The sequence below is a fragment of the Hyperolius riggenbachi genome, chromosome 8 (assembly GCF_040937935.1).
Source record: "Hyperolius riggenbachi isolate aHypRig1 chromosome 8, aHypRig1.pri, whole genome shotgun sequence".
NCBI classification, from domain to species: Eukaryota; Metazoa; Chordata; class Amphibia; order Anura; family Hyperoliidae; genus Hyperolius; species Hyperolius riggenbachi.
This window is the reverse complement of record NC_090653.1, coordinates 264,916,804-264,928,263: the sequence shown is the minus strand read 5'-3', so window position 1 is coordinate 264,928,263 and position 11,460 is coordinate 264,916,804.

Here is an 11,460-nt window from a genome sequence, read left to right as displayed (position 1 = left end):
CATCAGCACAGCTTGAAGCCAGGGACTCTCTGGGCCCAGGCTCATTAGCATATCAAAAGGGCCAACCAGCATTTGGAATGGTGCTCTCTTTGCTAAGAAAAGGACTGCAGACCTCCTACACAATAAATCCAGATTGTACCGATTTGAAGCGCAATCGACGCAGGAATCGAGTGCGATCGTTCTTTTCTTCACGGGCGGTTCCAGGACGCGCCTGCGTCCCCGCAATCGTCCGTGACAGCCCCCCCCCTTGTCCGTGGCTTAGCCACTCATCCGCAAGATGTGTGGCGGCGCCGCTAACCTGGCTGACGGGCCTCGAGTTGCCGGTACGGCGGGAAAACCTATTGGAGCCTGTGGCTCGGTTCCCCTGGACCGGTCGCGGTCTGCTACCCTCAGGGTTGACCCAACATGGACCGTTCTGGACAGGGCGTTTGCGCCACTGCAGTCGGACGTGGTGCCTGCCGGGACTGCGGACAACGGGCAGTGGGTTGGTTAGGTCAACAGCCAGCCCACGCAGGGTTCCCCTGCTGAGTGGCTGTGGACCTAAGGGAACCCCGCGGGAATCCCTGGACCTGCCCAGCTCCTGACAGACGGCACATGCCCTGCAGTAGTTTGCTACATCCCTGTTCATCCGGGGCCAATAAAACTGGTTCCGAATACCGGCGAGTGTCTTGCGGACCCCTGAGTGCCCTGTCAGAGGATTACCATGTGCGGATTTCAGCACATGTCCCCTGAACGCACTCGGGACCACAAGCCATTTGGTATTCGCGTGGGATCTACCTGTAGGGGGCTGTACAGACTCACTGTACAGTCTCCCACCTTCCCAGTACACCTTGAAAGCGGCCCCGTCTGCGAGGGGCTCAGCGGCTTGCTTCCTGAGCACCTCCAGGCTTGGGTCACTTTGTAGTGCGGCCGAGAATACGGCGCTGTCAGTTTCAGCCAACTGGCTCATGTCACACGAGGCCAGCGGCTGAAAGGTCTCATCCCTGCGGTCAGAGGAGGGGGAGGAGGCCGGAACCCCCTCCACCTGTTCTGAGCTCGGGTTCTGAGCAGTGCAGCTGCGCGGTATTGCTAGCACAGGTACACTGTCAGAATGGCACAGACGGACATTACTCGGATCATCATTGCATGCAGTAATGACATTGACAGGTATAGACATTTTTTCATTACAGACAGGTTGTACAGGAGACTCAGGTACAGTTACAGCATCATCACAACAGACAGTCTGTACCTCAAACTCAGGTGCCTTTGAAGCAGGCACTATTGAACCTGGTACCCTTGAACTGGGCACATTCAACCCACCTCCCCCTGGTGCTCCCCCAAGTGTATAAAGTACCTGGTGGTGGGTGGAGAGTCCGTCTCCTTCCGTGAGCGACAAGGCGGTCGTGGCAGGTTCATAGTAGGACACAAGCTTGCCCAAATCAGTCCCTAGCAACACAGGGACTGGGAGATCCTTCATAACCCCAACAACCCTTTCTTGGACCCCTCCCACTCCCCAATCCAGCTTCACTCTTGCGTGGGCTATGTGGAAAAGGGTGCCCTCTACTCCAGTAAGGGCAAGGGATCGGCTGGAGCTGATGCTCTCCTTTGGCACAAGATGTGAGTGAACTAACGTGATGTCAGCTCCGGTGTCTCGAAATCCGGTGACAACTTTGCCGTTCACTCTAACAAGTTGCTGCTGGTCGGTTCGGTCGCGGATTTCCTGTCCGCGTGCAAACAGGACAAAATCCGATGATCCAGGCTGTGGTTCGCTGGCGGGTTGCCTCTGCTGTGGGTGAGGTGCAGGTGATGCAGATGATCCAGGTGCTGGTGGTGTCTGTCTCCGCTCCGGACAGTCGAATTTCATGTGTCCGGGCTGGCGGCAGTAGTGACAGGTGACCTCTCCAGGCGCTGCGGGCCTGGGTGCAGCAGCTGCGCTGGGTGGCCTCTGTGGCGGACGGCTCACAGGGGCAGGAGGGTCTGCCGAGGTATTGGGCTGACCTCCTCTCCAGCTGGATGGGACAGTTCTGCGTGTATCAGCCACCCGGGTAGTTGCAAAAGTCTCAGCAAGGTCTGCAGCGACAGTTGCTGAAGTCGGCTTGCGTTCTAACACAAATTGTCGTACATCAGCAGGGCAAATGTTCAGAAATTGCTCGAGGACTATCAAGTCCTCCAGGACGCCATAAGACCCTTTGGTGAGGCCTAGAGTCCACTGACGGAGTGTGGTGAGCAAGCTGCTGACCACATCTCGGTACGAATCAGAAGACTTTTTCTGCCAGGCCCTGAACTTTTTGCGATAGGCTTCTGGCGTCAGCTGGTACTTAGTAATGATAGCGTCTTTTATAGCAGCATAATCATTATCCTTCTCCGCAGGCAATTCTGCGAAGGCATCAAGCGCTTTGTAGCGCAGCAAAGGTGTCAGATGTCTGGCCCACTGGTCTTGGGACAGACGATACTGACGGCATGCTTTTTCAAAAGACCGCAAAAACAAGTCAATGTCTGTGTCTTTTTCAATATTAGCAAACTTAAATTTTGCACTTACGGGTGCTGCAGCTCCTTCAGCAGGGAGGCTGGGCGGTGAACTCCGGCTGGCCTGTTGAACCTTTGCCATGTTGAGCTCATGCTGTCGTCTCTCCCGCGCCTCGGCAGATTGGCGCTCCCGTTCCTCTCGTGCTTCCATGTACTGCATGTACTTTTCCAGGTCAGTCTCCATCAGCTTTTGTAATGCCTGCTGCATTACCGGGTCAGCACCCATGGACAGTCCAGTACTGGCCAGTTCCGGGCGAGTAATGTCAGAAACTCTGGGATTGGGGTCCATACTGACAGTCTCTGGCGTAACTGTTGCAACAGGGCCCGCAGGATGCTCAACCTCTGTACGCCTAAGATCTTCAGCCTCTGGTTCCCCTTGATTGTCAGATGGGCTGGTATCCACCTCAGCGGACACTCCCGGCTCCCGCAGTTGCTGGGCATCCCATCTGGACAAGTCTGCTATCAGGTCCCGTTTTGTCTTGCGGAGGATGCCAATGCCCCTCTCTTCGCAAAGATTTTCCAGGTCTGCTAGGCACATGTTCTGGTAGTTCCCGGACATTTCCATGCCAAATAAAATAAAACTTTGGGGAAGGGGTACTGGCTACACAGTCTCTCTGTATATATAAAAAATATATTGCCTTCCAGCTACACCAACGAATTAGTTCGTTTCTCGATAGCGCTAGCGCTATCGCAGATACTTTCAGCACAACACAGATCCAACCGCTGCCTAACACTGTCACAGGAGCCCTCAGTGGCTGACCGCACTTAGCCTTCTAAACGGTGCCAGCGCACAGATCGTGCGAACTCTGGTCGCAGTCAATGCGCAGGAACCGTTAAGAATTAGCCGCAGACAACTCAGAAGGGAGCCTGTGAGACACGGGTGATTACAACGTCACCTACTGGTTCAGAGTAAACTGCCACCACCGCGGTTACTATGGGACCGTGGGGCCCACTAACTGACTGACTAATCCTGCGAATAAAACGGTTAAACACACGATATTCTGTCTAGCCAACAACAAACAAACAGTAGCGTATCTTCAGAGACCCGGGATCATTTCTGTGTGTGCTGATAAGCAGGGTAGCGGAAAGTGAATGACTTGGAGAAAGTCGTTTATTCACGCAATATAAATAATTAATATATACAGACAATTATGAAAATCAACAATTATGAAAACAGCAATAGCCAGTATGAAAAATAAAAGAAGGGAGAAAATTACTTAGTTCCTGGAAAGATGTCCTTATTGTGGGAAGAATCATAAAGTCCTTGGTTTCAAAGTCCAGAGTTCAGACCAGGTGGATACCAGCATATCCTCAAGCTGGCATCTGATGAGTGCAAGATGTTTCAGTGTGGAGGACCCAGCCCGCCTGCTGGCTCTGTGCTTTTGATGAAGCTGGTTTGGGGGTGTGGCAATGCCAGCCCCCTCTGAGCTACCAGCAAATGACAGTTCATTCCCTCTGAGAGATTTTAGAGCTAAACTTATGAATTGCTGTAACTCCTGAACCATACACGTTACATTTAGGGGGGTAACAGCTTCATACTTGGAGGAAAATACAGATTAATATGATACCTGACATGGCTAGTGCATCAGATCAGGGTCCTGAGTAGATTCATACCTGGGTGGTAGGGGCCCCGGGCCCCTCTCGACTGGTATCAAGAGATCCAGCATGACCCTACGGATCCAATGATACCGCTCTCATAACCACCCTATTTATTGTATTCTGTAAATGGGCAAAAGATTATATTGTACATTCATTTCTTCCTGCTAAGGCTGGAGTCAGCCTGACTGGAGTCCAGCTGTGTCTGCTTCTTGTCTATGAAAAGGCCCTGTTGGCTCCTTCAATTAACATCTGAATGTGAAATCTGCTTAGACAACTTTGAGTTTACACCTCTGGCTTGATCAGCAGTCACAGGGCCAGTCTTCCTGCCAGCTGCTTGTCACCTTATACCTGATGGATGGGCCATCAGCACAGCTTGAAGCCAGGGACTCTCTGGGCCCAGGCTCATTAGCATATCAAAAGGGCCAACCAGCATTTGGAATGGTGCTCTCTTTGCTAAGAAAAGGACTGCAGACCTCCTACACAATAAATCCAGATTGTACCGATTTGAAGCGCAATCGACGCAGGAATCGAGTGCGATCGTTCTTTTCTTCACGGGCGGTTCCAGGACGCGCCTGCGTCCCCGCAATCGTCCGTGACAAGGTTGATGTACAGTATGTCCACACATAGAAAATACATTCATACATAAGCAGGCTGTATACACCCTTCCTTTTGAATCTCAAGAGATCATTTGTGTGTTTCTTTCCCCCTGCAGCTATCTTCCACTGAAGTGTCAGGCTGTTTCTTCCTGCAGAGTGCAGACAGCTCTGCCTGTATGTAATTCCTCAGTATGTGAAAGCCCAGCCAGCTCAGAGGAGGATTTATCCAGCTTGTAAAACATAAGAGAGAAGCTGCCCTAATCTAAATAATACACAGGCAGTGTGCAGAGAGGGGCCTGGGGGGGGGGGGGGGGGAGATGCATCACAGAACCACAACACTGAAGAACTTGGCAGCCTTCCAGACACAGGCTGACAAGTCTGACAAGAGAGAGATAAGTTGATTTATTACAGAGATGGTGATAGTAAAACGTGCTGCAGTAAGCCAGAACACATTAGAATAGCTTTTGGAACTTGTAGGATGATAAAAAACAGGATGCAATTTTTGTTACGGAGTCTCTTTAAAGAGATCTAGAAACTTCCTGACTGCCTGTTGTTTGCAAATACCTCCCATTACCAGCCATCTGTGTAGATTATAAACCACCGCTGCGACTGTTGCCAGCTTCCACTGCCCAAAAGTCCCCTTTTGTGGATTTCTAAACATCTCTTATCTGTGATCTGTTCATCAGCCTGGACAGTGTTCTCTGTAATCAGGTTCCATCCTGTGTGTGCCTAGCTCAGACCTGACCTGTAGATTGCTGCTCATAAATATATGTGATGCGGAATTTAACAGGCAGAGAGACGAGACAAGGGAAGGTGGCAGCAGCTACATCACTGCTGTATACATTGTACACACTGCTGGCAGATCTCTGCGGGGAATGAAATATGTCATGGATTATAGATTATTACTGATTGGGGGCAATTTGCTGCTAATTTTGTATATATTGTAACTCATATTAGAGATGTTCTGTATCAAAACAAGAAGCTTTTAAAATAATTGCTGAATTTATTGAACCTTTTGGACTAATTTTTATTTTGATATCTAAAGTAAAACATTCCAAGCCTGCATGGAGTCTTCTTTGGTTTACAGTTCAGTCCAGATCCATCCTTGTTGGTGTTCATCCTACTACATCGGGGGAAATCCTGTTTTTGTTAAAAAAAAAATTATAAACATCGATTGTAATCTAATATAAGCTTAAAAATAAAATAAAAATCTTTCCATTTCAGTTTAGAGGACAACTGAAACAAAGGGGATATGGAGGCTGCCATATTTGTTTCCTTTTAAGCAATACCAGTTACCTGGCTATGCTACTGATCCTCTGCTTCTAATACTTTTAGCCATAGACCCTGAACAAGCATGCAGCAGATCAGGTGTTTCTGACATTATTGCCAGATCTGACAAGACTAGCTGCATGCTTGTTTCAGGAGTGTGATCATGACGCTACTGCAGCCAAATAGGTCAGCAGGGCTGCCAGGCAACTGGTATTGCTCAAAAGGAAATAAATATGGCAGCCTCCATATACCTCTCTCTTCAGTTGTCCTTTAACAGAAACCTGTTCTGAGAGGAACATGGGAGATGCCACCTTTACTTACCTTTTAAATACATCGGTTGCCCGATGTTGTGCCTTCAGTAGTGTCAGAGTCTTACCCTGGAACAAGCATGCAGCCAGCAGAGTCAGGACACTTAATCTGCATACCTGCTGAGAGTTAGTGTTTCAAAAGATATTAAAGAGGAATTACATTCAGTAAAAACTTGTTTCCCTATTCTTTATGGAATATAGTTATCCTACTTGCCTTTGTCCCAAACTAATGTCACTTGTGTAAAAGAAAGCATGTCACAGATCAGGTGTTTCTGATATTGTCAGATCTGACAAGCTTAGCTGCATGTTTGTTTCTGGTGTTATTCAGACACTTCTGCAGCCACATAGATCAGTAGGGCTGCCAGGCAACTGGTATTGCTTAAAAGGCATTAAACATGGCAGCCTCCATATTCTTATCACTTTAGTTGTCCTTTAGGTACTGATCTCAGTGTTGTGTTTGCCGCGGGCACCGCCATAGACATAATGTTATTCAGTATACGGCCGTGCAGGAGTGTAATTCAGTGATCCGGTGATAGCTGGACCCCGACCTACTTCAGCTCGGAGGGGGAATAGTAATTAATACAGCCCAGAATTGGCAGTGGCAGCAGGGTGAGCCGTCATGCGTGCAGAAAGCGGAGTAATTACCGGCTTCTGACGCTACATCACAGCCACCCACTCCCTGCTGCAATTCGCCGACTCAAGATCATGTGACTCGTATCAGTCATGTGATTGGGAGCTGGAAATCGATTGAAATAACGATCGGAAGTCATGTTGCGGCATTAAACTCTGCCAGATTTGATCATTATGGTTAGATATCAATGCCACACATGAAGAAATGTATGGACACCTTAAGGCCGGTTTTACACCTGGCCTGTGCGTTTGCGGCGCGATGCCCTTGTTGCATCGCAACGCACAAAACGACAATCATATGACCCTGCAGCAGATTGCGCTGACAGGATCATATGCATGGCGCCACCCCCCACTCTGTGACGTACTCCCTGCTGGACAAGAAGTACTTTATTGGGATTGCCGGGTTTTCCCGTTGTATCCTCGTAGTTCCGTGCATGCGCTCCCCTGCCGCCAAGTTGTTTAAAATTCCTGCGTCGCCCCTTGACTTACATTACTTACGCCGTTGTGTCGCCGTGGAAGTCTGACGGTAACATGCTGTTGACTTTGCGGTGGATCGGACACTTCTGGCGCAAAGTGACGCCGGAAGTGTACTAGGCCCCATTGTCTAGAAATTAATTTGGATTACCCTGCGGCAAAACAAGATAACGCAACGCAGGTTTGCAAGGCAAGTATAAAAGGGGCCTAAGAAGGGTTCCTGCACTGTGCGTGTAGGAAGATGGAAATTTCTCTGCAGTCCGTACTCCAGAGAGAGTAGTTTCCTAGTTTCCATGCTTGCAAAAAAAGGCAGTTCTGGAAATTCACAATATTCCAATACATAGATCATGTTTAACAGTATTACATTGAGGAAATGTACACTGATGTACATTCAGAGCAACATTTTTCAACAATGTGCAATTTCAGCTGTAGAATCTTGGAAGCGCAGCTCAGCGTTACTCATCTTCAGTGGACTTTGTGCAGATTCCCCGAGGCCTCAACCTTTGCCTGTCTAATCTGTGTTTGCTGAGACCTTGATGATAAGGCCTGACCTTGGTCACATTACAGAATAATGGTACAGGGGAAGGGCAGGTGTAACAAGATACAAATCATCAATACATCTGTATAATATAAAATCACTGCAACAAAAGTCTGCAGTCTACCCATCAGCGCCTTTTCTCAAAAAGATGCAGCCAACAAGGCCTAGTGGATGCTACCCCCCCCCCCCCCCCCCACCAAATCTTTCTAAAAAAAAATCCAGATGACCATCAGTGGTCATCCTATTCCTATGGCCCCATTTCATCTTAATCCATTTTTGCAGCGATGTAGGATGCCAGACCAGTGCCTGCGCACCCAAGAGGCTGCTGGGGGCATTTAGGTAGGAAAGGACAGCTGCCATTATATGCCAGCTCCCCCTGTTTCTCCTAAATCATTCGGCGCTAGTATCCCTTAAAGCAAAGGGGGCAATTTCCCCAGGGCCTCGGCTGTAGTAGGGCCCCCCACGCTGTCAAATGCCCCCTGGTGGTTTTGCCCCAACTGCTCCAGAATCCATGGGGCCCCTGCACCATGTGTGGCTGCATGTCCGGGTATCACATTAGGGCTTCGTAGATCGCAGACCAATGACCTGGCTCCCTCAGAGTACATGGTCAGGTCAGGTGTGGGCAGCTCCACCAATTAGAGTGCGGTACAATCGTATACAGAAGCACAGGGCACTGGAGGAACACAATGCTACGCGCGCAATAGTGGAAGTGTACACCGCAATGCCAGTGGTTGTCACGAATAATGTAGACTTGGTGGAGGATCTCCTATTAAGGTATTCACCCCAGTCCTTGTGACAGCCAGCTTGGGGGCCCTGGGGACTGATTTTGCAGGGGTAGGAGGCCACCCTGTTACCTTTGCCCCAGGGCCCGTGCTGCTGCTGAACCGGCCCCTGACGATCAGCAGTTGTGCTCCGCTGAAAGCGTTCAGGCCTTTTGATTGCGCAGCGTGCTCCCAGAGTTCCGGCCATGGGGAGCGATCAAAGAGGCTTCGTAAAAATTGCAACTGCACAGGAGGAGGAAGGGCAAGGCTGAGGTGTGCAGTACCTGGCCCAGTCGGCCAACTTTCAGGGGGGCACAGCGGCTGAATGGAACAGTAGAATAACGGCAAGGGACCAGGAGGACTACAGGGGGCTGGAAGAAGACCAAGTTAAACTGGGCACATATATTGCACTTTAGGTTCCCTTTTTTAAAGTGTTCTGAAAGTCAGCATTTCTACTTTGCTCTAAAATATTCCTTACAACTTTAAAGCTTCTATCCCAGAAAAAAATTGTAGCAGAACATCACTGAAATGGTTAAACACAGCACTTTGCCCTGCTATGCAAAGGCTATTCAGCTTCAAATCCGCATCCAGACTGGAAATAACAGTATCTTTGTTTACATTCCAATGTTGTTACATTTGTGAAAACACTCTGAGAAGCTGTCTCTGCTTCAGGCACACACACAGTTCAGTACAGCTCATTAGAAGATTTTAATATACAATAAAAAAGTTGGAATAAAATGCAATGGCAGCTTTCAGGGCAACTACACTTTGGAAAACACATTTTTATTGAATGTTATGTCAGAGTTTCAGACCAGTTTAACCACTTGCCGACCGCCCACAGCTGATGGGCGGCAGCAAGTACTGGGCCTAAACGACCGCAATACGCCCATCGGCGGAGGCGGCGGGAGTGGTTATGCGCCGATCGCGTGACGCGATCAGGCGCCGGCGACAGCCTCCGCTCCCCCTTACGCAGTAACCTGCCGGCCGTTCAGAAGCGACGGCGGGTTACTAGCTGCCCGATTGCAGCTACAAAGTGTATAATACACTTTGTAATGTATACAAAGTGTATTATACAGGCTGCCTCTTGCCCTGGTGGTCCCAGTGTCCGAGGGACCACCAGGGCAGGCTGCAGCCACCACGGTAAGCACCCAAGCACACAGATCTCCCCTGCCCCCTGATCGCCCACAGCATCCATCAGACCCCCCCCTGCCCACCCTCCAGACCACTGTTTGCACCCAATCACCCCCCTAATCACGCATCAATCACTCCCTGTCACTATCTGTCAACGCTATATTTTTTTATGCCCTAAAATGCCCCCTGGGGGCTCCTGATCACCCCCCACCCCTTAGATTCTCCCCAGACCCCCCCCCCCCCGTGTACTGTATACATCTATCCCCCTGTAATAACCCACTGATCACCTGTCAATCACCCCCTGTCACTGCCACCCGTCAATCAGCCCCTAACCTGCCCCTTGCGGGCAATCTGATCACCCACCCACACCATCAGATCGCCCGCAAACCTGCCGTCAGATCACCTCCCAAGTGCATTGTTTACATCTGTTCTCTTCTCTAAACACCCACTAATTACCCATCAATCACCCCCTATCACCACCTGTCACTGTTACACAGATCAGACCCTAACCTGCCCCTTGCGGGCACCCAATCACCCGCCCACACGCTCAGATTGCCCTCAGACCCTCCCCCTTATCAATTCACCAGTGCATTATTTACATCTGTTCTTCCCTGTAATAACCCACTGATAACCTGTCAATCACCTGTCTATCACCCATCAATCACCACCTGTCACTGCTACCTATCAAATTAGACCCCTATCTGCCCCTAGGGCACCCAATCACCTGCCCACACCCTCAGAACGCCCTAAGACCCCAGCCCTGATCACCTCGCCAGTGCATTGATTGCATCTATTTTCCCCTCTAACCACCCCCTGAGACACCCATCAATCACCTCCTGTCACCCCCCTAGCACTCCTATCCATCAGATCAGGCCCAATACAACCTGTCATCTTAGAGGCCACCCTGCTTATGACCGGTTCCACAAAATTCGCCCCCTCATAGACAGACCACCTGTCATCCAAATTTGCAGATGCTTATACCCCTGAACAGTCATTTTGAGACATTTGGTTTCCAAACTACTCACGGTTTGGGGCCCGTAAAATGCCAGGGCAGTATAGGAACCCCACAAGTGACCCCATTTTAGAAAAAAGACACCCCAAGGTATTCTGTTAGGTGTATGACGAGTTCATAGAAGATTTTTTTTTTTTTGTCAAAAGTTAGCGGAAATTGATTTTTATTGTTTTTTTTCACAAAGTGTCATTTTTCACTTGTGACAAAAAATAAAATCTATGAACTCACCATACACCTAACGGGGTCACCCCACCTAAATGGGGTCACCCCACAAGTGACCCCATTTTAGAAAAAAGACACCCCAAGTTATTCTGTTAGGTGTATGACGAGTTCATAGAAGATTTTTAGTGGAAATTGATTTTTATTGTTTTTTTTCACAAAGTGTAATTTTCACTAACTTGTGACAAAAAATAAATCTTTTTTTTTTTTTGTCACAAGTTAGCGGAAAATGACACTTTGTGACAAAAAAAAAAAAAACGTTTCCATTTCTTCTAACTTAATAAATTAAATCTTCTATGAACTCACTATGCCGCTCAGTGAATACTTTGGGATGTCTTCTTTCCAAAATGGGGTCATTTGGGGGGTATTTATACTATCCTGGAATTTTAGCACCTCATGAAACATGACAGGTGATCAG